Source organism: Balaenoptera borealis (assembly GCF_965194805.1).
Source record: "Balaenoptera borealis genome assembly, chromosome: 15".
NCBI lineage: Eukaryota > Metazoa > Chordata > Mammalia > Artiodactyla > Balaenopteridae > Balaenoptera > Balaenoptera borealis.
In genome coordinates, this window is record NC_138871.1 from 73425415 (window position 1) to 73449710 (window position 24296).

The following is a 24296-nucleotide window of genomic DNA, read 5'->3' on the forward strand; positions in this document are numbered from 1 at the left end:
CCAAGAATGGCAGTAGTTCCAAAGATCTGCATCCTCAGTGAGAAATAATGTATGTGAATCTAACTCCCCAAATTAGAAATGTGAAGTGGGGAAAAGTACTATGAACTCATATTTAAAGTGATGAACATGAGAAATAGATTGATCATGTTTAGGATAAAGATACATCTGTTATAAGACAACCAAAGAGCTTCATAAGACATTTGGTTGACTCACGGCTTGAAGGCAATGTGGGCACAGAGAGAAATTTTAGCAGCACACGGATGTGCAATGTGAAGTCAAACACAGACAATAGTTATAAACTGCCTATTGCACAATTAAAGTTATCACTTGCCAACATTCAAGGTAGGAAAAAATCAGATCTGTTCTATGTAACCTGGAATGTTTGGTTATTAAAGGAAAACACAACCAAACTGATTATGGAGAGAAAAGTACAATGCTTTAGTAAACCTATATAGTTATAATTTGTAACTAGACTTTTAATTAAAAGTCACCCAAACAAGATTACAGTTACTTTTTATATGTGCTTAAAACAAACCCTTAAGAGAATGTTACTCTACAGATTTAAAACTAAAGAAAAACAAAACAAAACAAAAACAACAACAACAACAACAACAACAAAAAAAACTAAAGAAAAACACTTTTGGACCTCCCTGGCAGTCCAGTGGTTACGACTCCACGCTTCCAATGCAGAGGGAGCAGGTCCGATCCCTGGTCAGGGAACTAAAATCCCACATGCCGCGCGGTGCGGCCAAAAGAAAAGAAAAGAGAAATAAAGAAAAACACTTTACCAAAAAGAAGATATAATCAAGCTAGACAGCTCCAGAAAGCATTAAAAATATTTCAACTCTCAAACAGAATATATCAAATATGTTTCTTAAATTCTCTCTGGAGAATATGTATATAAAAAAGCAGGGGCTTCCCTGGTGGCGCAGTGGTTGAGAATCTGCCTGCTAATGCAGGGGACACGGGTTCGAGCCCTCGTCTGGGAGGATCCCACATGCCGCGGAGCAACTGGGCCTGTGAGCCACAACTGCTGAGCCTGCGCGTCTGGAGCTTGTGCTCCGCAACAAGAGAGGCCGCGACAGTGAGAGGCCCGCGCACCGCGATGAAGAGTGGCCCCCGCTCGCCGCAACTAAAGAAAGCCCTCGCACAGAAACGAAGACCCAACACAGCCAAAAATAAACAGAAAGAAAAAAAAAAAAAAAAGCAAATACCTCTATTTAAAAATATAAGTATTAAAAAATGTAAGTATTTAGCATATTTAAACAAAGGGCAGACCTGCTCAGTAATAGCCACTGAAGATCCACCAGACCCATTTCAAAGCAATGAGAAACAGAAAATGGCCACTAGAAGTAGTAGCATACTGCTCCCACTTAAAAGTCTCCGAAGTATCTGCAGGTGGATTTAATCTGGGTAACTGAGGATCCAGCAGCAGCCTTTCACCAGATAACATCAGTCTGAATGATCTTAGGTCCTGACTTCCATTCCAGTTTCCTGCTGCTAGTGGAACTGGGCTCATAACCACAGCCAATTTGGCTGGAGCACTAATTCCCACTTAGCATCTGTTTTGCTAGGAATGAAAGTAGGATAGTAGAGTCTGCTCTGGAAAATATCATTGAAAACTGTTTTAAATGCTTCTATTGTTTTCATTATGAATTGAACATAAACTGTTAGTCAATTTATTTCTTAGCCTTTTTGTAACAAAATTGTGAGCAATTCTGAAAGACAGGGAGAAACTGAAAGGAAGGAAAAATGAGGAAATGCAATGAGGCAGAGGAGTCAGTACCCAACATAAGGTGGGGGAGGGCACCTTCAGCAGCACCCTCAACAAGAACTTCACAGGCTGCCTTTTAGCCTTTCAGCTAGCTTTTGGGTAGGAGTTACTAGAGCCACATCAGAGAAGATGGCATCCAACAATCAAGGCAAATTGGATGTCTTTATTGTCTCAAGTGGGTATTTCGTATTTCTAAAGACTTCTTAATCCCTCCTGTACTGCTCTTCAAAATTATTCCCTAGACTTAAAAAATGAAAACAGACTATTATTTCATCCAAAGAATTTTACTCAATATTTATTAAATGTAAGGCACTGGATTAAGCTTTAGATTTACAAAGTATCAATAATAAATCAGAGAAGGGGGGAGATATTTTTTTAAATATCAAAAATGTATAACATCTTAAATGGATTACACAATTAAATAAACTGTATGCTTTAAAAATGCAACCATTAAAGATGATTGTTAAATATAAGATACAGCACTGTCAATGTCCTCTTGAGTTTGCAAGTGCTTATTACATTTATTAGATAAATATAATTATGTCATCTCTGGGCCAAGGATAAATCTGAGGTCCAAAGGGAAAAAAAATAGTGTATATATTTGTTTATGGTATGGAAAAAACTTAGCTAAAGCCATTAAAAGAATGTGAAAAGGAAAAGGGGATAAGCATTGTCGACTTAAAAAAATGCACAATGTGAGAGTTTTGAGTTAAGTTTTATTTGGGGCAAAATAAGGACTGCAGCCCAGGAGACAGCATCCCAGGTAGCTCTGAGAAACTGCTCCAAAGAGGTAGGGGGGAAGGTCAGTATATATGTGATTTTGGTGAAGGGCGAGTACATGCAATCCAGCACAGACTTTTTTGCAGAAGGTTTCTGCTAGTCACGAGGAGTAGATGTCACCATGAAGGATTTTAGTGTTTTTCTAGATATTAGGAGATACAAGAATTGGGCTCATAAAATCAGCTCCTGAAAATACCTATCTGCAGACCTGTTCTGCCAGTTTTTCCCAGAGCACAGAGTGCCTCATTTCTGCTCTGCACCCTGAACTCCTTTCAGGGGGTGTTGAAAATCAGCAGCTGTAGCAGCACATGATTTAATCCTTGTAGAGGTAGATGGCAAGTGCCAGTGGAAAATGCCAATTTGTAGCTGACAGCATAATCGAGCTAAAACAGTTATCTATCCTAACAGCAATACAAAACGCAATGTTCAAAATTAATAACGCAAAATACATACTGTTCAGAAATACGGCTGTAAACTACACAAGAAACAGCTATGAGTTCAAAGCAGTTGTCTTTAGGGAAATGGAGTGGGAGCACTTTTAGTTTTAAGTCTTCTGACTCTACATATTTGCCTTTTAAACTATATATTGTTTTGATTAAAAAAAAAATTTAAAAACCAACTGAAAATATATTCAGAAAGCCAGAATTTCATGGTTTTCTCCTAAGACCTTGTCCTTCAAATCTCATATTTCTAAAACTATTTAATTGCTTCACTTTAAGAATTACTTCCTTTTTGGGAATTCCCTGGCAGTCCAGTGGTTAGGACTCGGCACTTTCACTGACATGGGCCCAGGTTCAATCCCTGGTGGGGGAACTCAGATCCCACAAACCGCACGGTGCGGCCAAAAAAATAAAAATAAAAAATAAATTACTTCCCTTTCAAACATACACAAAAGAATAGAAAAATATAAACACCCATCCCAACTATTCAGATTTCAAAAGCTTTTTTTTTTTTTTTTTAAAGGTTGCACCTCGCTGCATGTGGGATCTTATTTCCCAGACCAGGGATGGAGCCTGTGCCCCCTGCATTGGGAACTCAGAGTCTTAACCACTGGATCTCCAGGGAAGTCCCAGATTTCAGAAGTTTATATTTTGACTTATTTGCTTCTTTTTTATTTAAGAACCAGTAATAGATAGTTAAATACTACTTCATTTTTAAATATTACATGGTATGTTAAATATGTGCATCTTACTGCGTATTAATTATACCTAAATAAAGTTGTTTAAAATATTAAAAATGTATATTTATTCAGCTCCTACTATATACCAGGCATGATTCTAGGTGCTTGGGATACATAATGAACAAAATAGACAGATCCCAGCCCCTGTGGACATTACATTCTGGTGGTGCTGTTTGCTTTTCAGTTGACAGTTTTCCAACATTATTTTCAACTACTCTAAAATAATCCTTTAGTTTAGATATGATCCTGACTGTGTCATAAACATAACATGTTCATTCCACTTCTTTGTTCACATTGTAACCATCCTTCTGATTTTGGACACAGGCAGCAGTAAGCGGCAGCTTGCAGCAAGCAGCAGCAAGCAGTAGCAGGAAGCAAGATCTTAGTTCCGGGACAGGGAGTCCTAACCACTGGACCACAGGGGCCAACAGCTAGGGCCTGGGTCCCTGTTTCTTACCTGCCTTGTCAGGAGAGAATTCAGGCAAGGAGGCAGAAGGTAAAGAGAAAAGCAAAAAGTTTACTGGAGGGCTTCCCTGGTGGCGCAGTGGTTGGGAGTCTGCCTGCCAATGCAGGGGACACGGGTTCGAGCCCTGGTCCGGGAAGATCCCACATGCCGCAGAGCAGCTGGGCCCGTGAGCCACAATTACTGAGCCTGCGCGTCTGGAGCCTGTGCTCCGCGGCAAGAGAGGCCGCGATAGTGAGAGGCCCGCGCACTGCGATGAAGAGTGGCCCCCACTTGCCACAACTGGAGAAAGCCCTCGCACAGAAACGAAGACCCAACACAGCCATAAATAAATAAATAAATAAAATTTAAAAGAATAAGGCTTTTTAAAAAAAAAAAAAAAAGTTTACTGGGAAAACAAAGTACATGCTGAAAGACGCACGGAGGAACTCAGAGAGAGTAGTGCCCTTGGGAAGTTTAAATCCTTTATAAGGGGGCAGTCTTCCAGGTCTTTGTCTTCTTTTGGCCAATAGTAGTGTTTTGACCCCATGGCTAATTTGCTTCTGGACCCTCCCCTGGGTGCGCACGCACCCCTAAGTTAAGGTGGATCCCACCGCGAAGGCCTCTGGGAGGAGATAGCAACACTTAACTATTGTCTGGCTTTCCCTGCCTTTTTGAGCCCATGAAGGATTTTGCGCATGCGTAATGTCTCCCTTGTCCCAATGATGGGAAGTGTATGACCTCTTGATCCTTTAATAGGGTTTAGTCCCACTCTGTCCCTGCCATAAAAATGCCCAATGTCTGGTTATTTACCCTATTCCTGTTGCTGGTTTTTATAACGAGGTGCAGATCTCGAAATACAGACAGAAGTCCGGTCATAATATGTAGTCCCGGAGCCCGTTTGTCTCTTGCTTCAGGAAGTGTAAACAGGGGGCTGGTAATGAATGTCCAGCTTGGAGCCCATCTTCTTCTCACCCCAGGAGGTGTGAACAGGAGGCCAGTTGTAAATGCCTAGCCTGGAGCCCATCTATCTCCTGCCTCACTTCTAGGCATTCAAATCTAAATTATCCTTCAAGTCCCAGCTCAAGATCTACTCCTACTGTAAAGGTGAAATAGTAAACCCTTATTAATAATCCTCTCCTAAAGCATTTAGATCTTTGGCATTTAAATCATATTGTCTGATATTACTTACTATTGTTTCTTTTAGCTCTCCTAGATCCAAGATCCTTGAAGACAGGTATCACAACTTACACATTTCCTGTTTCTTCTGTAGTGCTTAGCAAGCGCAAAGCAAGGAGTAGCCATCCTTAAAGTATCTCACTATGTTTCCTGTTAATAGGTTACTGTTCTCTAGCAAATTACTAATATTTTTCATCATTTCGTAGTTATAAGCTACTGATAATTGTTTTTACTTGTTTCATGACAGCAAAAGAGAATGAAGAACAGACTCTGGATTCAAAGTATCCTGTACTGGAATACTGGCTACATCATTTTTGAGCTTAAGTGTTGTTATTTAACTTCTCTAAGTCCTAGTTGCCTAACTTGTAACTTGGAAATAATTATCCTCCTAAGAAGGTTGTTTTGAGAACAAAAGAAATACAATAATGAGAATACAATAATGTTATGCTCCCTTCTCTTTTCCCAGCCCACAATCATAACCTCTGTTACAAGGACTTATGGTAAGAAAACACCTTCAGACTTAAGTCTCAAAAGTTTTAATTTGGGGACTTCCCTGGTGGTCCAGTGGTAAAGAGTCCGCCTTCCAATGCAGGGGACGTGGGTTCAATCCCTTGTCAGGGAACTAAGATCCCACATGCTGCGAGGCAACTAAGCCCACGTGCCACAACTATTGTGTTCGTGTGTCTCAATGAGAGAGCCCGCGTGCCACAAACTACAGAGCCCACGTGCCACAAACTACAGAGTTCACATGCCCTGGAGCCTGTGCACCACAACTAGAGAGAGAAAACCTGCACGCCACAACTGGAGAGAAGCCTGTGCGCTGCAACTAGAGAGAAACCTGAGCAGACCTGTGCTGTAACGAAAAGGATCCTGCATGCCTCAACAAAGATCCCATGTGCCACAACTAAGACCTGATGCAGCCAAAAAAAAATTAAGGAAAATAAATAAAATAAATAAAAACTCAAAAAAAAAAACTAAAAAAAATTTTTTTAATAATGATTTTTAAAAAGTTCTAATTTTGGCATGGCTATGAAATTTTACTTTTGATTTCACTAATTAAACAACATCTGTATATTTATTGAACCTCCCACCACTTTGTGTAAAGCACTGGTTTAGAACTAATGATAGGAGAGTCAATAGGACAGAAACAGTATCTATCACCAGGGAGTTTACAGACTAACAAGGAAAAACATACTGAATGTTTTTCCTTGGCATAGAATTATGAAGTAAAAACTCATTCTATAATGGACATAAAGTCACCATTATTTTAGGTATTTCCTACCATAAATTAGTAATACGGAAATGGACCATGTAAAATTTATATCTATTGAGCATCTACAATCATCAGTCATGTGACACGAATGAACCTAACTCGTTGTGTACAGTATGTAGAGAACAAAAAAGCCATCTGACCAATATCTTAGTTACCAGTATGAGGCTGGGCATCAGAATGGACAGATGAACAGAATTTCCTTCATTTTGTTTCAGTTTACTCCTAATTAGTACCACTACCATCTTACATTTGTATTGTATATCACAGTTTACTCAACACCTTCTCAAATATTATCTCACTTACTCCCAACAACTGCAGTAATAAAATCAGTCAGGAGCCAGAGTAGACTGAGCTTCTTGGAACATATCGACTAAAAGGAAAATTCAGTCAAAATAGATTTAGACTACTAAGAAATGTAGTCTTTTAAATGTATACATTAGAATTTGAAAGAAAAATTTGCATATTACAAATTTTACTTATTTTTATAAACATATACTACGGGCTATTGTCTTTAAGATTATGGATTTACATCAAGATATTATGCCACTAGGCCTGCTATGTAGAAGCTGAAGTTTCTCTTTAAAGAAACCATTGGATCACCTTTCAGTTACATCTTCTATGGAATAGGATTAGGCTTCCAAGAGCAAACTATGGGAGCATCAGATTAAACACTTTAAAAGACAGTTTATTTGTATATTTGTGAATTCTAGTTTATTAACTATTACGTATTCAACAATAAAATGAAATCTTTTGGGAAGTTTCAGCTTATCTTAGCTGCAATTGCAGTAATGAAGAAAATACATTTTTGTTGTCTTCTAGAAAAAATTGTTAATAAGGGAAGTTATATGCTCCCAAAGGCCAAAGTGATAGTGACAAAAGTAATTTAAATGAGAAAATCCTAGGAGAAAGGTGAAACTTCTGCAGAAACTGTTAAGGTTGCTGAGTCAGCCATCCTCTTGACACCAAGATGTTCTCATTTCAGAATGGGCTCCATACTGAAATGTTATTTACCTTGCAAAACCCATCTCAAATACAATCTTAAGAAAACCTTCCATAATTCTTCCAAAAGGCAGGAATATAGAATTACTAACACAGCAAGGAGAGATCAATTATGTACTCTTGGTGTTACCGAGTCCAAGCTCGCTCTGCTTGCCACACAACTGGCCAATAAATCGGAGACAAGGTGCTGAGGCAAGGAACACGACTTTATTCGGAAAGCCAGAAGACCGAGGAGATCGCAGACAAGTGTCTCTGAAAAACCATCTTCCAGGGGTGTGGATGTCAGTTTCTTTTATAGCACAGAGAGGGGGAGGAGATGAGGAAGTAAAGTAAAAAGGCCATAAGTTTTGCAAATATCCCCTGGGATGGCCAGCCTCGAGGAGGGGATGTGTTAATTTCTTCTTTCTTGTGGCCATCCACAGGTGGGACAGGGTCCAGATGTTTCCCTGAACAAAGGCACTTTGGTTTAACCTTCAGGCAGAGGGGCAGGGTTCCCCCAGGCAGGGCATTATGTATACACACTATTCTTTTAGTGAACAAAAGCAGCAGAAAGCAAAGGTTAAAGAAACAGATCCAACATGGAGTCCAATTTGGCTCTTCCCTGTTACATTAGAATTTGCCCTACCATCACAGCCACAAACCTAGTCCCAACGACCATCTCTGGGTGGTTTCCCCACATCCATTCTTGTCCGCATTCAATTCAGTGTCTACACAGGAGTCAGGGTGACCTTTTTGATTAAGATACAAATTTGATTGTGGGACTTCCTTGCTTAAAATCCTTCAGGGACCTCCCACTACTGTTCAAATAAGGTCTAAATCCTTTGGATAACATGACAGGGGAGTTCACTGCAATGTTCTCTCACTACATTTGAGTGGTTTGAAAACTCTCCTATAAAAGTTTAAAAAAAGAAAAGAAAAAGCTGGTCCTAAATCCTTAACATTGTTTAAAAGGCCCCACATCATCTCTGGGGCCCTAACCACAGCCCCCTTTCGCTGTCCACACTCTTTCCAACTGCTCTGACCTTCAGTTCCCAAAACCTTCCGAAGACTCTGTGCAACTGATTTCCTTTACCTGGACCTTTCTTCCCTCCTTTGGGAGTCACCTTCACCTAATTCCTACTTACCCGTAATAACTTGAGTGCAAAGATTACTTTCCTAGGGAAACCTTAACTGATTTCTTCAGCTGGGATATGTACCCCGGTTACACGCTCTCACAACACCCTACATTCTTCCTTTTTAGCTTCTCTCTAAGTAGACTGGCATTCACTTGTGTGGTTACTTGTGTCCTCCAATGACAATGTAAAGTCTTTAAAGCCAAAAACCTATAATGGTCACCATCAATCATATCGTTAGTACTCAGCACACAACAGGTACTAAAAACACTCGGCTGATAAACTAGGCAATTAGCATTAAATATTAAGTAATTAAAGTATGCATGTAAAGTATTTACCACACGCAGGGCTAAGAGTCAGTGCTCAACGCGTTGTAGTTTTTGCCTTGCATCATTGTTTGTGTGCTTAATCACTCCCTCCATCCTGCACACAATTCTTATTCATTTTTGGATTAGATGAGTGCCTCGCTCTAACTTCAGTGTTACACATACGTGCTCAACATTGACTGGATTTAACTGCTTTTTAAATCAATATGACTTGCAGCATATTTACATAGAAGACACAACATCAACTTCTAAAGAGTTTCCCATTAAAACTAAAGTATCAATATAATTAAAAACGTTATAAACAGTCCAAAAGCACACTTGAGCTACGACTATGAAGTAAAGAAGCTGGTTTTCACGTCGCTTATACAATCTGTCACACTTTACAATTCCACATTGACATAAACACAGACTGTCAATTTCCTATCTTTATTATTACTTCTTTTAAATTTATTTTTTTGGTCGCCGCTCGGCATGCGGGATGTTAGTTCCCCCGACCAGGGGTGGAACCCGCGCCCCCTGCAAGGGAAGCGCGGAATCTTAACCACTGGACCGCCAGGGAAGTCCCACCTGTCTTTCAATGATCTCGAATAAGTACGAAGGAAGCAACGCTGGATGCCACACTAACGTTCGTCATTGCTAACAAATAACAAACTGCAAATAAAAACGGACACAGAGAAAAAAAGAAATTAAATATGAAAACAGAGACCATCAAGCCTACAAAATAAAAGTGAGTTGCGGGAGCCAGCTAATGAAGTTACCGAAGAAATGTCCACCCCAAACAAGACATGCTCTGGATTTCTGTACTGCACTTCTGCATTTGGAGAATAGAGAGCTCGAAGTTTCCGAGCGCTCGCAGAGAGAGAAAACCACCGCGGCGCTTTCCCGGAGTCCGCCGCTCGGGAAAGCAGCGCAGTCAGCGGGCCCAGAGCCGCGCCTCACCTGCGCTGACCAGGAGTCCCGCCCCGGCCGTCGTGCGACTGTGCCCTTTCGGGGTCGCAGACGCGAGCACCGAAACCGAGACAAAGACGGGGTGCGGCGACTCGGCCCGACCCAACGACCGCCACCGCCCCGCCCGGGAAACGCCTGCCCACCCCCGGCGGCCGGCCCAGCCGAGCGCGGCGCGGCCCCAGGAAACTCACCTCCGGACGCGGCCGCTGGAGGGGGCCCCGCCACGCCGTCGCCTAGCGGCCTCGTCCTCAATTCGCTCAGGGGCCGCGGGCGCCGCCGCCGCCGCCGCGCCGCCGCCCCTCAGACCGGGAGCACTGCTGTCCCCAGACCCTCTCGAGCTCGACTGCCGCGCGGCTGCGACCCTGCGCACCCCCTCGGTCACTGCCGCCCGGCGCCGAGGACGCGCCGAGGACGGCTCTGCGCAGACCCGAGAGCGCGCGCGGGGCCGCGGGGGGCGCGCGAGGGCGCGCGGGGGCGGGGCTGGCGGCGCCGGCCGCCTCGGGCCGCAGCGTTACCCGCGCTAATGGCGGCCGCCTCTTTCTTCCCGTGGGCACTGCTACTCCTTGCCTCTTCACCCGACGCGGAAAATGCAGAGAGCTACCCACCTGAGAACCCAGCATCAACTTACCTCCGTAGGTCGTCAGCCGCTGATTGAATCCGTGGAGAGATTTACCTGCATTCTGACCATGTTGAACTTCACCTGAGACCTGTGATTCTGGAAAGCGACGGTTAAAAAAAATCCTCCCATCCTTTCGTGCCCCTGAAAGGGCTGACAGCAAGGAAGAAACCACCCTTCCCCACGTGGTTTAGATAAGACTCAGGGATGCCCCCTTGTTTACCTATGACAAGGTCAGACATAGACCCTCCAAATTCCCTTTTTTTTTTTTTTTTTTTTTGCCTCATAAATGATTAGCTTTACTGATTGTTCTCACTGACCAATCTGGACAAAATACCAGCTACCTTGTTTTGACCAAACTTAAGCTTCTCTCCTTCCTCCGGGCTCCTAAACTTTGACCCACCCTCATCCTGATCCAGCGTACAAGCCCTCCTTCACCATCACTCCTGAAAAATAGGCTGACCTCCATGTAAACCACTCTGATCTGCCACGCGATCACTGCCACCTCCACCCACCCATTCCACTGTGCCCCACACCCAGTTCTTTGTAACCTTTGTTCGCTCCTCCCTATACAAGAAGGGCCATTTTCTGTCTGACCTTGGAGACAGTTGCAGACTTCACGGTCATAGCGTTCCCCTGTAGCGATGGTTGTTGCCTCATCCCCCAAACCCCATTGCAGTAGTTCCTTTTCCTCTTCTTGGAATAAGCCTTTCCAATAAAGTCTCTCTTTATCTAAATCCAGGATTTTGTTTTTCACAATTGAACATTCTCCGCATTGTAATTGTCCTCCAGCCTTATTTCAGTAGTCTTCCCCCTCCCCCCAATAATCCTTTCAAATATAATCTCTATTTCCCTATTTGTTTTTACGTGACAGTTTTTTTTTTTTTTTTTACATAAATACTTGGACAAAACATTTATTATTTTAAACTAAGGGACATTTGTTACAGCAGGAATATTCTACTGGGTCAGGCAGTTCAGTGAAAAGTGCATCCTTTGTTCCTTTGTTCCTCCCTCCCTCCCTTCCTTCCTATTTCTTTCTGTCTCTGTCTCTCTCTCTCCCTTTCTATCTCTCTCCCTCTCTATCTTTTTCTTCCTTTTTTCCTTTTTTTTTTTTTAAATAGATCTTGGAGTATAATTGCTTCACAATACTGTGTTAGTTTCTGTTGCACAACAAAGGAAATCATCCATATGCATGCACGTGTCCCCATATCGCTTCCCTTCCAGCCTCCCTATCCCACCCCTCTAGGTCATCGCACAGAGGCCTTTTACTTGATAGTTTTTAGTGCTGGGATTCAGATTGATACTGGGCCTCACCTACAGACCCCTGCTATCCCCACACAGGTAAAGGCACCCTGTGAATCGTTTGAACTCTTCTTCAGGAGAGCAATTCTGGGATCCCGTGGTGAGTTCAACTTTCAAACCAGTTCTCCAGAAATCTTGTCTGTTGAAGCCACTGGTAAGGAGTTACTTTGATTCCTTAGGGCAAAGAGACTTTTCTATGGATGGCCTTTATGTGAGGCCTCTTCTTTTTCCTGTTCTTCTTTTTTGTCCCAGCACCATTTGATAAAGAGAGGACTCTTCCCTGGTCAAAAATCAACTGACCCTAGATATGTTGGTTTATTTCTGGACTCAAAATTCTGTTCCATTTATCTATATATCTGTCCTTACACCAGTGCTGTTATCCAATGGGGGTTCTGTTGCTTGCCGCTTACAAAGTCAGTTACATACTCACAAATGTTGGTAGCAAAGGTGCCTCTAATCAGAATGCCGGGGACTTCCCTGGTGGCGCAGTGGTTAAGAATCCACCTGCCAATTCAGGGGACACGGGTTTGAGCCCTGGTCCGGGCAGATTCCACATGCTATGGAGCAACTAAGCCCGAGCGCCACAACTACTGAGCCTGTGCTCTAGAGCCCGTGAGCCACAACTACTGAGCACACATGCCACAACTACTGAAGCCTGTGTGCCTAGAGCCCGTGCTCCTCAACAAGAGAAGCCACTGCAATGAGAAGCCCACGCACCACAACAAAGAGTAGCCCCCACTCACTGCAACTAGAGAAAGCCTGCGTGCAACAATGAAGACCCAATGCAACCAACAAGAAAATAAATAAATAATAAATGAATTTATTAAAACAAAAATCAGAATGCTGGCAATCTGGGGTGATGGTGGACTCAAGGTCCCCCAAAAACCACCTCCGAAAATTCTGCTCAGCCATGAAAGTTTTAAAGGGAAGGAGGGAAGTAATCTCAGTTAATCATTGAGATATGGGGTCAGAGTCGTTACCATCCCCCACCTGCCTGCAGGCTCATTGACTTCTTGTGATCTTCCTCTAGTTGTTATCATACAGTTTGGTTCACACAGTTTGGTCACACAGTTTGTTCGGGAGATTACTGAAGGGGAAGGTAGGGAAGAGATTTGGTCATCTGTTAATTACTTATTCTTCATTTTGACTTCTTTGATCTATGGAAAGAACCGACAAGTTAGGCAAAGTATTGTGTGATTAAAAGATTTGAAAGGTGTGTGTGGGCCAGAGATGAGTAGAGCATGGGGGTTAAAAATTAGTTATAGTATAGCTTTGCTAAAATGACAAGAAAGGCGGTTTTCTGCTGAGGTTGATCTCCTGCAAAGAGCTGCTTACAGTACCATAATGTTTTAATTACTGCAGCTTTGTAGTAGGTTTTTAAATCAGGAAGTGTGAGTCCTCCAACTTTGTTCTTTTTAAAAATTGTTTTGGTTTTTCCAGGTCCCTTGCAATTTAAGACCAGCTCTTCCTTTTCTGTTAAAAAAAAAAAAAAAAAAAATTTTGATAGGAATTGCTTTGAATTGGTAGATCAATTCGAGTATTGATATCTTAACAGTGTTAAGTTTTTTCAAACCATGAATATGGACATCTTTCCATTTACTTATGTCTTCTTTGTTTTGTAGTTTTCAGTGTACAAGTCTTGTACCTCCTTGGTTAAATTTATTCCCAAGTATTTTATTTTTATTGATGCTGTTGTGAAAGGAATTGCTTTCTTAATTTCCTTTGGGATTTTTCATCATTAGTGTATACCACTGATTTTTGTGTGTTGATCTTGTATACAGTATCTTTGCTGAATTCATTTATTAGCTCTGATAGTTGTGTGGGTTTTAAAAAATAGATTCTTGGGAATTCCCTGGCAGTCCAGTGATTAGGACTCCACGTTTTCACTGCCTGGGGCCCGGGTTCAATCCCTGGTCAGTGAACTAATAAGATCCTGCAAGCTGTGCAGCATGGCCAAAAAATAAAACAAATAAAAATAAAAAAATTTAAAATAGATTCTGTAGTATTTTATACATACAAGATCACATCATCTGTGAATAGAGATAGTTTTACTTCTTCCTTTCTAATTTGGATGGCATTTATTTATTTATTTAAAATTTTTGCCTAATTATTCTGGCTAGAACTTCCCATATAATTTTGAATAGAAATGGCAAAAGTGGGCTTCCTTGTCTTATTCGTAATCTTAAGGGGAAAGCTTTTAACCTTTCACCATTGAGTATGATTGCCCTTTTTCATGTTGAAGAAACTCCCTTCTAGTCATAGTTTGTTGAGTGTTTTTATCATGAAAGTTTCTTGGATTTTGTCAAATACTTTTCTGTGTCAATTGAGATGATCGTGTGTTTTTTTTTTCCTTCATTCTATTAATTTAGTGTATTACACTGATTGATTTTTTTCACTGCAAATCTGTTTATTGGTTTCCTATTAATCTTTTAGTTGGGCATCTGGGAAGGGGGTATTAGTACATCTGTAGTTAACCTTCTATTTTAATCTGCTTAACTATGTTCAGTGAATGATCTATTTTAATGCCCTTCCATCTTGCTTATTAAAGAACAGGTTGACATCTTGGACTTAGATCTAGGTATACTTATCTGGTGTAGTATCTAATAGATAGAGCTCATGGTCCCAAGACCATTTATCAAACAGTCCCTTTTTTCTTACAAATTTGTAATGCTACCTTATATACCAAATCCCCATCAATGCTGAGGACTGTTTCTGGGCCCTGTATTCTGGGTCTGTGTTCTGTTCTGCTGATCTATTTTTTGACTTCTGTAACAATAGAACAATAATCAAAATACTGTAGGGTGTTTGTTATTGTTTTGGTTTGGTTTGGTTTTTTTACCATTTTTTTTAATATGATCTTTTTTTAATAAGCTCAGTTGCTTTTTTTAAATTTTATTGTTTATTTTATTTTTAGCCATGTTGGGTCTTCATTGCTGTGCGTGGGCTTTCTCTAGTTGTGGCAAGCAGGGGCTACTCTTCATTGTGGTACACAGGCTTCTCATTGCGGTGGCTTCTCTTGTTGCGGAGCATGGCCTCTAGGTGTGTGGGCTTCAGTAGTTGTGGCTCACAGGTTCTAGAGCACAGGCTCAGTAGTTGTGGCCCATGGGCTTAGTTGCTCTGCAGCATGTGGGATCTTCCCGGACCAGGGCTCGAACCCATGTGCCCTGAATTGGCAGGTGGATTCTTAACCACTGTGCCACCAGGGAAGTCCTTTTTTTTTTTTCTTTACCATTTTTAAGTAGCATTAAGTACTTTCACAATCTTGTGCAATTCACCACTATCCACTTCCAAGACTTTTTCATCACCCAAACAGAAACTCTGTATCCATTTAAACAATAACTCCTCAATCCACTCCCCCATTCCTCCAGCCTCTGATAATCTCTTTCTATCTCTATGAAGTTGCCCTATTCTAGGTACCTCTTATAAGTGGAATCATATAATATTTGTCCTTTTGTGTCTGGTTTATTTCACTTAGTATAATGTTTTACAAGTTCATCATGTTGTATGATATCAGAATTTCATTCCTTTTTATGTTAAATAATATTCCATTGTATGTATTCAATATATATCACATTCTGTTTATTCAGTCATCTGTGGATGGACATTTGGATTGTTTCTACCTCTTGACTATTGTGAATAATGCTGCTGTGAACATTGGTGTACAAGTATCCAATTAAGTCTCTACTTTCAGTTCTTTTGGGTATACCTAGATGTGGGATTAATGCATCATATGGTATTTCTTTTCTTTTTTAAAATTATTTATTTATTTATTTAGGCTGCGCCAGGTCCTAGTTGTAGCATGCATGATCTTTAGTTGCAGCATGCGTGATCTTTAGTTGCAGCATGAGGACTTCTTAGCTGCGGCATGCAAACTCGTAGTTGTGGCATGCATGCGGGATCCAGTTCCGCAACCAGGGATCAAACCTGGGCTCCCTGCGTTAGGAGCACAGAGTCTTACTCACTGGACCACCAGGGAAGTCCCCATATGGTATTTCTATGTTTAATTTTTTGAGGAACTGCCAAGGTGTAAAATAAGTGCAGCATTTTACGTTCCAGTCAACAATGCACAAGGGTTTCAATTTCTCCATATCCTCAACACACTTGTTATTTTCTGTTTTTGTTTGTTTTTTTATAAAATAGCCATCTTAATGGGTGTGAAGTTGTATCTCATTACAGTTTTGATTTGTATTTCCCTAGTGACTAACGATGTTGAACATCATTTCATGCGGCTATTAACTTTTGTATATCTTCTTTGGAGAAATGTCTAATCAAGTCCTTTACCCATTTTTTTTTTTTAATTTTTTTTTATAGCTACTTTATTTATTTATTTTATTATTTATTTTTGGCTGTGTTGGGTCTTCGGTTCGTGCGAGGGCTTTCTCTAGTTGCGGCAAGCGGGGGCCACTCTTCATCGCGGTGCGCGGGCCTTTCACTATCGCGGCCCCTCCCGTTGCGGGGAACAGGCTCCAGACGCGCAGGCTCAGTAGTTGTGGCTCACGGGCCCAGCTGCTCCGTGGCATGTGGGATCTTCCCAGACCAGGGCTCGAACCCGTGTACCCTGCATTAGCAGGCAGATTCTCAACCACTGCGCCACCAGGGAAGCCCCTTTACCCATTTTTAAGTAGGGTTGTTTTTTATTGTTGAGTTGTAGGAGATTTTTATGTATTCTAGACTTTAATACCTTATCAGGTATGTGATTTGCAAATATTTCTCCTATTCTGTGGGTTGTCTTTTCACTCTCTTGATAGTGAACTTTGATACACAAGGTTTTGGGGTTTTTTTTAAGATTTTTTTTTGATGTGGACCATTTTTAAAGTCTTTTATTGAATTTGTTATAATATTGCTTCTGTTTTATGTTTTGTTTTTTTGGCCACAAGGCATGTGAGATCTTAGCTCCCCCACTGGGAATCAAACACACACCCCCTGTATTGGAAGGTGACATCTTTTTTTTTTTTTAATAAATTTATTTATTTTATTTATTTTATTTTTGGCTGCATTGGCTCTTCATTGCTGTGTGCGGGCTTTCTCTACTTGCGGTGAGTGGGGGCTACTCTTCGTTGTGGTGCGCGGGCTTCTCATTGTGGTGGCTTCTCTTGTTGCAGAGCGCAGGCTCTAGGCAAGCGGGCTTCAGTAGTTGTGGCACTCGGGCTCAGTAGTTGTGGATTGTGGGCTCTAGAGCGCAGGCTCAGTAGTTGTAGCACATGGGCTTAGTTGCTCCGTGGCATGTGGGATCTTCCCAGACCAGGGCTCGAACCTGTATCCCCTGTATTGGCAGGCGGATTCTTAACCACTGTGCCACCAGGGAAGCCTGGAAGGTGACATCTTAATCACTGGACTGCAGGGAAGTCCCTGATACACAGGTTTTTAATTTTGATAAAGTTCAGTTTATCTGTTTTTTCTTTTTTTCCCCTTGTGCTTTTGGCAGAAACTATTGCCAAATCAAATGTCATGAAGATTTTCCTCTATGTTCTTTTCTAAGCATTCTATAGTTTTTGCTCTTACATTAGGTGTTCGATCCATTTTTTATTTATTTGTTTGTTTATTTATTTATTTATTTTTGGCTGCGTTGGGTCTTTGTTGCTGCGCACAGGCTTTCTCTAGTAGCAGCAAGCGGGGGCTACTCTTCGCTGTGGTGTGTGGGCTTCTCATTGCGGTGGCTTCTCTTGTGGAGCACGGGCTCTAGGTGTGCGGGCTTCAGTAGTTGTGGCACGCGGGCTCAGTAGTTGTGGCTCACAGGCTCTAGAGTGCAGGCTCAGTAGTTGTGGTGCACGGGCTTAGTTGCTCTGTGGCATGTGGGATCTTCCCAGATCAGGGCTCAAACCTGTGTTCCCTGCATTGGCAGGTGGAGTCTTAACCACTGTGCCACCAGGGAAGCCCCTTAAATTTAGATTTAAATAGCCATATGTGGTAGTTATCATATTGGAGAGTATAAAATACTAATGTCACCAATTCTGATTTTGTCTCATGATTCAGTGTTCATAAAATGTGTCATGCTTCTTAGAAATACCGTCTCTTGGAACTCATCTTATACTTATGGAATCAGTACCAACTCTTCTCTAAGGACCTCCTTATAGAGTTACAGTGTCTACCTTAACATCATCAGAAGTAAAGCAAAAAAACAAAAAAACCAACTAATTTTGTCCTTGCTTATCCTTTCAGTTAAGTCTTTATATTCTATTATCATTATTTTCTGTTCTTATTTTTATCAATACTTTCTCCCAGTCTGTGGCTTACCACAGCAGTGAAAGTGCCAAGTTTTAACCACTGGACTGCCAGGGAATTCCCCATGGCTTGCCTTTTAATTTTCTTAAAAGTGTTTTTCAAAGTGAAGTCCCAATCTATCAACTTTTTCCTTAATAGTTTATGTTTTGGTGTCCTTTTTTTTCTTTTTTGGCCACGCCCTGTGGCATGCAGGATTTCAGTTCCCTGACCAGGTATCAAACAAGTGCCCCCTGCAACGGAAGCATGGAGTCTTAACCACTGGATCGCCAGGGAAGTCCCATTTTTGTGTCCTTTGTAATAAGACTTTGCCTACCCCACGGTAGGTTTTATTGTAAAAAATTTATAGTTTTGGCCTTGTGTTTAAGTATGTGATCAATTTGAAGTTATTCTTTCTACATAGAATGAGGTAATGGTCAAGGCTTCCCCCCCTCCCCTGCCACAGGGATATACAGTTGTTCTGTTGTAGAATCATTAATTGAAAAGGCTATCTTTTCTCTATTAATTACCTTGTCCTCGTTGCAAAAATCAGTTAACCATATATGTGAGTTTCTTTCTGGACTCTATTCTTTTCCATTGAGCTATTTGATTATATATCTACACTATATTATTATACCTTTGTAGTAAGACTTAAAATGAAGTAGTGTTAAGTTCTCTATTTTTGTCTTTTCTTGATTGTTTAGGTGATGATTCAGTTTCTCAATTTCTACAAAATGTCTGCTGGGATTTTGACTGGGATTGGCTTGGATCTGTTGATCAATTTGGGGATAATAATTTTCATCCTAACAATATTAAGTCATCTGGTAAATCTCTCCACTTATTTAGATCTTCCTTTTTTTCCTTAGCAGTGTTTTTTAGTTTTCAATATATAGATTATATATTGTTTATTACAACTGTACAGAAATAAATTTTTTATAAATTGATCTGTCTTGTGACTTTGCTAAATTTTATCACATATTAGACCTACTAGTTTATTTATTTATTTATGATTATTATTGTTTTTAAGATTTCTCATGAGATTATCATAGGACATAATAGTTCCTTCTTCATTTCCAAATTATATACCTTTTATTTACTTTTCTTTACATTGCATTGCCTAGGACTTTCAGTCCAGTGTTGAATAGAAATGATTAGAGCAGACATCCTTGCCTTGTTCCTGAAATTAGGGGGAAAGAAATCACTTTTCACCATTTATTATGATGCTGGATATAGGATTTTTTTTTTAATTATTATTTATTTTTGGCCGTGTTGGGTCTTAGTTGTAGCACGCAGGACCTTCGTTGAGGCATGCGGGATTTTTCATTGCGGCATGCGGGTTTCTCTCTAGTTGTGGCATGTGGGTTTTTTCCCTTCTCTAGTTGTGGCACACAGGCTCCAGGGTGCGTGGGCTCTGTAGTTTGTGGCACGCAGGCTCTCTAGTTGAGGTGTGCGAGCTCAGTAGTTGTGGCGCGCGGCCTTGATTGCCCTGCAGCATGTGGGGTCTTAGTTCCCTGACCAGGGACCAAACCCACGTCCCCTGCATTGTAAGGAGGATTCTTTACCACTGGACCACCAGGGAAGTCCCTGTGGTGCTCTTTATAAGGCTGAGGAAGTTACCTTCTATTCCTACTTTACTGAGTTTGCTAAAGTCACAAATGGATGTTGAATTTGTTAAATGTTTTTTTAGATCTGCTCAGATGACCTTATGATTTTTCTTCTTTATTATGTTGATATGATGAATTACACTGATTATTTCAGTTTCAAATGTTTAACCAATCTTGTGTTCCTGGGGTAAATCCCACTTGGCCATGATTTATCATTCTTTTTATATATTCATGGATTTGATTTGGTAATATTTTGTTAAGGAATTTTTTTGTCTCTCTCTATATATGTATAATAATTAGTTTGTGTTTTTTTTTATGCTATTGGTTTTAATATAAGGGTTATGCTGACTTTATAAGTGAATTGAGAAATATTTCTTCTTGTATATTCCAAAAGAATCAGGGTTAGGGTTAGGGTAAAACTGGTATTGTTTTTCCTTACATATTGGATAGAATTCACCAGTGAAGTCATCTGGGACTGGTGTAACATTTGTGGGATAGTATTTAATTACATATTTAATTCCTTTAATTAATAATATGAGTATTCAGGTTATCTATTTCTTTATAAGTGAACTTTAGTAATTAGTTTTATTTCAGGTAATTTGTCTGCTTTACCCATGTTTTGGAACTTACTGGCATAAAGTTAAGTTGTTCCTTATTATTTATTAGTTGTCCCTTTAAAATTTATAGTAGAGTTTGGCAATTAGCAGCCTGTGGGCCAAATCTAGTCTGTGGCCTATTTATGTACATTTGTGAACTAAGAATGGTTTTTACAGTTTTAAAGGATTGTTAAAAAACAAACAAAAAACCAAAAACCAAGTCAAAACAAAGAGTATGTGAAATACACCATGGGTGGCCTGCAAAGCCTGAGATATTTACAAACCGGCCATTTATAACAAGAAAATAGTTTGCTACTTGAAGTCTAAAATCTTGAGTGATGTTTATACTTCATTCTTGAAATTTGTAATTTGGGTCTGCTTGCTTTTTTTCCCCCTTTGACTGGTCTGGCTAGTGGATTATCTTTCCTTTCTCTCTTTCTCTCTCTTTTTTTTCCTTTTTACAGGAATGAACTTTTTTGATTTTTGATTTTATTTTGGGCATGGCACGCAGCTTGCGGGATCTCAGTCCCCCAACCAGGGATTGAACCCGGGCCTCCGCAGTAAAAGTGACAAATCTGAACCAATAGACCACCAGGGAACTCCCAGGAATCAACTTTTGATTTTTAATTTCTCTATTATTTGCTTTCTATTTTGTTTTATGCTGTCATATATATGATTTCCTTCCTTCTGCTTAAGCATAATGCCTTTGAGATTCATACGTTTTTGTATATATCACTAGTTAATTCCTTTTTATTGTTGAGTAGTATTCCGTGTTGGATGTACCAAAGTTTGTTTAACCTTTGACCTATGAGTGGCTTTTTTTTGGCTATTACAAATAAAGCTGCAATGAACTATGGTCTACAGGTTTTTATGTGGATGTAATTTTCCTTTCTTTGGAATAAATACACAGGGTTGCAATAGCTGGATGGTATTGTTAAGTGTATATTTAGATTTTTAAGAAACCATCAAACTGCTTTTCAGATTGGGATTTGCTGTACCATTTTGCATTCTCACCAGCAATGAATGAATGATCCAGTTTCTTTGCCTCTTCACCAGCATTTGGTATTGTTACTATTTTTTTTAGTTTTTCTAACAGGTGTGTAATAATAACTCGTCATGGTCTCAATTTGCATTTCACTATTGGTTAATGATGTTGAAATCTTTCTTTTTTTCAAATATTTTATTTATTTATTTATTTAAGTTGGTTGTGCTGGGTCTTAGTTGCGGCACGCGGGCTCCTTAGTTGTGGCATGCGAACTCTTAGTTGTGGCATGCACATGGGATCTAGTTCCCTGACCAGGGGTTGAACCCAGGCCCCCTGCATTGGGAGCATGGGGTCTTAACCACTGTGCCACCAGTGAAGTCCCCTGAAAACTTTCAATATGCTTATTTTCCATCTATATATCCTCTTACGTGAAATAACTTCTGATCTTTTCCTCATTTTCTAATGGATTTTTTTTTAATGCTGAATCTTGAGAGTTCTTTTTATATTTAAATGAGTCCTTTGTGAGATATGTGGTTTGTAAACATTTTCTTCCTGTCTGTTGTGTGGTTTTTATAATCTTTACAGGGTCATTCACAGAGCAAAAGTCTTAAATTTGATGAGGTCCAAGTTATTGGTTTTTTTCTTGTTTAGGTCATGCTTCACCTCTAACTCTAATCTTTTTATTTTTATAAGTTCAATCTCATTCCTTTAAAATTTACTGTCATTTTTTGCTTATTATTAATATTTTCTAATCTTTGACGTATATTACATATCTGAATATAAAATTGTGGGTCTCATTCTGTTGTCTATTCTTTTGTGCTGGCTGGCTTTTTGTGTGTGTATGTGTTGGCTATTTTTGATGATTTTTTTTTAACTGAGTCATATTCATGAGTTTTTGCATATCTTGTTGAAGCTGCATTCTTTTGGAGATAATTTACATTTGCCTTTGCTTTGTGCTTAGGATCACTTTTGACTTAAGCCTTTAAATTATCGTCCTGCACTCGGTTGGGTGCGCGGGAGACTATGGCGTCCTCCTCGGTCCTGCCGGCCACTGTACCGGCGCCGACAGCGGCTTCAGGCACAGGTTTCGGCTTCGCTTCCAAAACCAAGAAGGAGCATTTCGTGCAGCAGAAGGTGAAGGTGTTCCGGGCGGCCGACCCGCTGAGGAGCGTTTTCCTGTGGGGCGTAGCCCACTCGATCAATGAGCTCAGCCAGGTGCCTCCCCCGGTGATGCTGCTGCCAGATGACTTTAAGGCCAGCTCCAAGATCAAGGTCAACAATCACCTTTTCCGCAGGGAAAATCTGCCCAGTCATTTCAAGTTCAAGGAGTATTGTCCCCAGGTCTTCAGGAACCTGCGTGATCGATTTGGTATTGATGACCAGGATTACTTGGTGTCCCTTACCCGAAGTCCCCCGAGTGAAAGTGAAGGCAGTGATGGTCGCTTCCTTATCTCCTATGATCGGACTCTGGTCATCAAAGAAGTATCCAGTGAGGACACTGCTGACATGCATAGCAACCTCTCCAACTACCATCAGTACATTGCGAAGTGCCATGGCAACACACTGCTGCCCCAGTTCCTGGGGATGTACCGGGTTAGCGTGGACAACGAAGACAGCTACATGCTTGTGATGCGCAACATGTTTAGCCACCGTCTCCCTGTGCACAGGAAGTATGACCTCAAGGGCTCCCTGGTGTCCAGGGAAGCCAGCGATAAGGAGAAGGTTAAAGAATTGCCCACCCTTAAGGATATGGACTTTCTCCACCAGAACCAGAAAGTTTATATTGCTGAAGAGGAGAAGAAAGTCTTTCTAGAGAAGCTAAAGAGAGATGTGGAGTTCCTAGTGCAGCTGAAGATCATGGACTGCAGCCTTCTGCTGGCCATCCACGACGTCATTCGCGGCTCTGAACCGGAGGAGGAGGGGCCTGTGCGGGAGGAGGAGTCAGAGGGGGATGGGGACTGTGCCCTGACCGGACCTCCTGCTCTGGTGGGCTCCTAGGGCACTTCCCCTGAGGGTATCGGCAGCTACATCCATTCCCCCCGGCCCCTGGGCCCTGGAGAGTTTGAATCCTTCATTGATGTCTATGCCATCCGGAGTGCTGAGGGGGCCCCTCAGAAGGAGGTGTATTTCATGGGCCTCATTGACATCCTGACACAGTATGATGCCAAGAAGAAAGCAGCTCACGCAGCCAAAACTGTCAAGCATGGGGCGGGGGCAGAGATTTCTACTGTCCATCCTGAGCAGTGTGCTAAGCGATTCCTGGATTTTATTACCAACGTCTTTGCCTGAGAGACCGCCCGACTCCATGGTGACTGCTGCTCTGTGTTGCAGGTGGTGGGGTTCTGAGAGGCTTGGGGGAATTGTGGATATTCTGGCCACTACTTCTGCTCTTTCTCTTTTGCTAACTTCAGGCTGCAGGCTCCTTCCATCCAAATAAGTCAGTCTTGTTGAGTAGGCTCTTCCTGGCCCTCAGAAATACATTGTCCTCTCTCCTCTTCCTTTCCTTCTCCCTTCCCCTCCAACAAGTCTGCTTGCTTCATTAGAGTGTTACTGTTGACTCTCTCCCAAGTGCCTTGATCTTTGTAAAATGTCCTGTTGTTCCCATAACATAGGAGGAGCTGGGGGAAGGGTGTTGTTTGCCATCTTCAGGACCTGACTGGACAGATGGACCTGGCTCAAGCTGCTGCTCTGGATGCACCTTGCTGTGTGGGATGAACCAAGAGTGTCTGAATTTTGCTGATAACTTTATAGAGCTCACTGTGGCACACTTCCTTCCCGGTAGGCCCTGGGATGGAAGATTTTCAAAATACTACAGATGTGGGTGCAGGCATGCACACATACGATGGGATATGGCCAATCTTATGCGGGTGGGGTGGAGAATGGTGGGCCGGCTGGCAGCTCATGGAGGTGGGACCTATGAGGACTCTTGTGATTATGCAGGGAATTGGAGGTCTCTGGTGAGGGTTGACTACTCTCCAGTCT

General features: G+C 41.3%; 1 protein-coding gene and 1 pseudogene across 3 annotated transcripts in view; one reads left to right on the forward strand and one right to left on the reverse strand.

Annotated features, from left to right (window-relative positions):
• The window catches only part of UBXN2A (UBX domain protein 2A), a 48607-nt gene extending 38127 nt beyond the window's left edge, over positions 1-10480 (reverse strand). The window contains exon 1 of one of the 2 annotated variants that reach the window (XM_082358450.1): positions 10205-10480. The gene's annotated coding sequence lies outside the window, so the exon portion shown is untranslated. The remainder of the gene's footprint in view (positions 1-10204) is intronic. The other variant, XM_082358449.1, reaches the window with a different exon arrangement.
• Positions 10481-10707: 227 nt separating this feature from the next.
• Positions 10708-24037, forward strand: LOC309612561 (phosphatidylinositol 5-phosphate 4-kinase type-2 gamma pseudogene; annotated as a pseudogene). The gene is made up of 2 exons (XR_014249776.1): positions 10708-16203; positions 16534-24037. The product of XR_014249776.1 is annotated as a phosphatidylinositol 5-phosphate 4-kinase type-2 gamma pseudogene (transcript).
• The last annotated feature ends 259 nt before the right edge of the window (positions 24038-24296 follow it).